At 37.1% G+C, this 4,921-nt stretch overlaps 1 pseudogene; it reads right to left on the bottom strand.

Annotated features, from left to right (window-relative positions):
- Positions 1-1,578: 1,578 nt before the first annotated feature.
- Positions 1,579-4,325, bottom strand: LOC149201665 (nucleobase-ascorbate transporter 6-like; annotated as a pseudogene).
- Between the last annotated feature and the right edge of the window lie 596 nt (positions 4,326-4,921).

The raw sequence follows: 4,921 nt of genomic DNA, 5'->3' as shown, positions 1-4,921 counted from the left end.
GTGTGGGGCCCCAAAGTGGGTACTCCAACCTTCGTAGGCCATCCCAAATACTTGCATCTTCCTCCAAATGGTACATTCCCCCAGCAATTGAGCAAACAAGTAAACCAAGGGACTGACCTTTTCCAACCTATATTTAAAAGAACAAGCATCTTCCTTAACAAGGCAATTGAGCAAACAAGTAAACCAAGGGACTGACCTTTTCCAGCCTATATTTAAAAGAACAAGCATCTTCCTTAAGAAGTAAACCAGTCAACTTATTATGGAATTAGTTTCATTGGAGTGCTCCACCTATTGATGTATCTCCATTTGAATAGGTTCCCTTGCACACATCTCCATGTTATTGGTTCAAGGCACCCACACATGGAGGGTATCTATTCATATGATATACTAACTATTGAACCCTTTTTTTTTGGAATCGACCAATATGGCTGAAGCATCATTGCATCAATTGAAGGTACACAAGGATATAACATTTTCAGGTTCTAATACTACTGCATAACTTATACTTGGTTAGAAAGGTGTAGAAATATTCTACATGTGATGGCCTAGCGATAACAATACAGAGAGAAGATGACCTTCCTTTTACTCTCTTCCACCAACATGTACAATCTCCAAAGCAAACATTCAATCCAAGAATGCTCAAAACTTTCTTAAAAAAACAAGGTAGATGCAATGGATGTTCAGAATTTCCCTTTGTTGTTATGTTATCAAATAAAGTTTACAACATGGGGATGATCTTGCAACTCTAGCGGCCCCTGTTATATTGGTGGCAACATGTGTGAATGCTACCTACCCCCAGGAGAACTACAAATGATTCTGTCATGAAAAATTGAAAAGTATATACCTAGGATGAAGCTAACAATAGTAAGCATATCTAATCATGATGCATAAAATGCATAAGAAAAAAATCCCCCATATGTAGAACATAATAAAAAGTACAAAAGAATAGATGACAATGCCCAAAAGAAATCTGTGATACATTGCATGGAATGCCATCTGAAAAGCCGTACTTTTGTTACTTTTCCAATGTCATTTCATTTTTGCTGCAATAATTTCCATGCACTCATTTTGGAAGAAAATCATGAAGCTAAAGTTAATGGTAAGCCTAAAGTGCCCTGTCAAAAGGAGCTGAAGCCTTTATTTCAAAGGCAAACAACGTTTACCAAACAAATTATATTTTAAACATGTGCTATGAATAACTAATAATTCTCGCATTATGCGTGGAGAATATCAGAAATCAATTGTACTGCTAGTTCCTACTAATGCCTTTGCAAGGGGGCTTAAGATATCATTACTATAAAATGACTCTATATGACTTGAGTTCCAGATAAATGCTCATTGGCTCAATTTGAAGCACCAACAACAAAAACATTCTGTTGCATCTTCAAAAGTACTTACAAAAATAAACCACTCTATGCACAACATGCCTCTTTTGAATTGGAGTCAAGATAGCATATTGACCACTCTGAGAGTCTGAAATGTACTTTTCCTTTTCATTATTCTCCTTTTCCTGCTTGCCAAGAGCGGTGATATTGAAGTGCTCTGAAAATGATTGACCACGGCACAGAGGCATCCATTTAAGATAATTCGTGAAAGCAGGTCCCTATCAAAGTGATAGATATAAAATATAGACATCTTAGATTTCACACTGTGAAGTAGTCTCTTTCTGAATTGAAGACACTCTAATTATTCTCCAAATGCACCAAGGCTATTGATAAAACAGAGACCCCACCTCTAAAATAGAGTTTCATCCTCAGACAGATGGGAAAAACTTGGTCAGGTTGAAAGGGAGAGCATAAAACTCTTCACTTCTAGGATCAGTTTTGAATGAACGGAACTTATCCCACCAATGATGGCCTCTGTCTTTCCTTGTTGAACTCTCCCCCATATGTAGAGTGTTATCCAAAAACAATGCTATGCTGCCAGCAACTAAAGGTGGTGACGAGAAAATCACATTAATAATGTCATTGAACTGTTAAAAAAGCCATTCAAAAATGCTTAAAGTTAAAAACATTGAAATTTGAAGAATGAAGGGAATGTTGCCACAACGAACTGCTAGCCAAAAAATTTCAATTTAGTCCCTGAAATAAGTTGTAAGAACCCTACCCATCGTCCATGAGTGTGGACTGGACCATGACCAGAAGAAACTGTAAATTCATTGAAGTACTGTGGTATTGATAATCCCAAAAACAGAGAGAAGCCCAAGATGAACTTCGTCCTGAAACTATTTAGATTGCAAAATTGAAGGAAACTGAGACCCCCACGAGCTGCTCATCAAGAATACAAAAAATTTCAATAATGAGGCAAAACCCAAAGAATTGTTGTTCTACCCTACAATTTTAAAGCTGCATCGTACAAACTGTCTGCCAATATAGGTACCCAATGAATTGTTGTTTTACCCTAATATGTTGAAATTGCATTGTACAAACTAAGTGTCTGCCAATATGAGTTAACCTTAAGGTTTTATGCATACATCCATTATACATTATGGCAACAGCTAAGATACAGTTGACTGACTTTGCAGCTCAGCACATAGGATTTGTGTACACCATATACATACCAACATAACCAAAGAGGAGACAGTACACGGCAGCGACAATGGGTGCTGGAATAGAAGCAAAGATTGCTCCAAATTTGCCTGGAACACATTAACATGAAATTAGCAATGCAAAATCCTAGACTAGGGAATACACCCCAAAATGAGAACAATATCCCAACTTGAGTTGATTATCACCAAGAACAGAGAAGAATATCATAAATCCTGCTGATATCTGGAGCACCCTACGACTCCCAACTCATGTCAACCCCAAAAGACCAGCATTTTCACTAAAAATTCCCAGCATAAGACAAATTTCAGAGCTAGTATTGCCAGAAATGGGTCAAGTTGCAGCTAAAGTGGCCAGAAATGGGTCAAGTTGCCTGGTTCTTACACTAATACTGTGGACCCATTTCCAGTTCCAAACATCCCATCCAATAAAATTCCAATTCCTTGTAGAGAGGACCATTACATTCCATCAACGACAATGATACAATCTTCCAATTACCTGAAGCCATAAGGGTGAAAGCAACGAATCCATTTCCTTACCTGCCAACCTATTCCACGACTGATGATAGATTGAGGGGGAGGTGTGGCACTTGCAAACCTTGAAACAACATAGAATGCACCAGTAGACTGCAAATTTATGAAAGAAAAAAAAAAATAGTAGTCAATACCCAATTTTGTTTTTAAATAGAAACCCATAGATAACTATCAGAAATGTCAACGGGATAAAGAAAATAAAAGAGAAGAAAGTATATCTGATATATGGCAAGGAGGCAGACCTCAACAAGAGACACGAATGTTGCAGCCATCATTGCAAAAGACTGTCCTCCATCAAAGAATGCTCATAACTTTCTTAAAAAACAAGGTAGATGCAATGGATGTTCAGAATTTCACTTTGTTGTTATGTTATCAGATAAAGTTTACAACATGGGGATGATCTTGCAGCTCTAGCGGCCCCTGTTATATTGGTGGCAACATGTGTGAATGCTACCTACCCCCAGGAGAACTACAAATGATTATGTCATGAAAAACTGAAAAGTATATACCTAGGATGAAGCTAACAATAGTAAGCATATCTGATCATGATGCATAAAATGCATAAGAAAAAAATCCCCCATATGTAGAACATAATAAAAAGTACAAAAGAATAGATGACAATGCCCAAAAGAAATCTGTGATACATTGCATGGAATGCCATCTCAAAAGTCGTACTATATTTTTCGTTACTTTTCCAATGTCATTTCATTTTTGCTGCAATAATTTCCATGCACTCATTTTGGAAGAAAATCATGAAGCTAAAGTTAATGGTAAGCCTAAAGTGCCCTGTCAACAGGAGTTGAAGCCTTTATTTCAAACGCAAACAACGTTTACCAAAAAAATTGTATTTTAAACATGTGCTATGAATAACTAATAATTCTCGCATTATGCGTGGAGAATATCAGAAAGCAATTGTACTGCTAGTTCCTACTAATGCCTTTGCAAGGGGGCTTAAGATATCATTACTATAAAATGACTCTATATGACTCTCGAGTTCCAGATAAATGCTCATTGGCTCAATTTGAAGCACCAACAACAAAAACATTCTGTTGCATCTTCAAAAGTACTTACAAAAATAAACCACTCTATGCACAACATGCCTCTTTTGAATTGGAGTCAAGATAACATATTGACCACTCTGAGAGTCTGAAATGTACTTTTCCTTTTCATTATTCTCCTTTTGCTGCTTGCCAAGAGCGGTGATCTTGAAGTGCTCTGAAAATGATTGACCAGGGCACAGAGGCATCCATTTAAGATAATTCGTGAAAGCAATTCCCTATCAAAGTGATAGATATAAAATATATACATCTTAGATTTCACACTGTGAAGTAGTCTCTTTCTGAATTGAAGACACTCTAATTATTCTCCAAATGCACCAAGGCTATTGATAAAGCAGAGACCCCACCTCTAAAATAGAGTTTCATCCTCAGACAGATGGGAAAAACTTGGTCAGGTTGAAAGGGAGAGCATAAAACTCTTCACTTCTAGGATCGATTTTGAATGAACGGAACTTATCCCACCAATGATGGCCTCTGTCTTTCCTTGTTGAACTCTCCCCCATATGTAGAGTGATATCCAGAAACAATGCTACGCTGCCAACAACTAAAGGTGGTGACTAGAAAATCACATTGATAATGTCATTGAACTGTTAAAAAAGCCATTCAAAAATGTTTAAAGTTAAAAACATTGAAATTTGAAGAATGAAGGGAGTGTTTCCACAACGAACTGCTAGCCAAAAAATTTCAATTTAGTCCCTGAAAGAAATTGTAAGAACCCTATCGTCCATGAGTGTGGACTGGACCATGACCCGAAGAAACTGTAAATTCATTGAAGTACTATGGT

The sequence above is a fragment of the Pinus tabuliformis genome, chromosome 2_1, assembly GCF_031772625.1.
Source record: "Pinus tabuliformis cultivar Carrire ecotype Pingquan chromosome 2_1, CPIR1, whole genome shotgun sequence".
Taxonomy (NCBI): Eukaryota; Viridiplantae; Streptophyta; class Pinopsida; order Pinales; family Pinaceae; genus Pinus; species Pinus tabuliformis.
The sequence above is the reverse complement of the archived record's forward strand: the minus strand, read 5'-3'. Positions and strand labels throughout refer to the sequence as shown.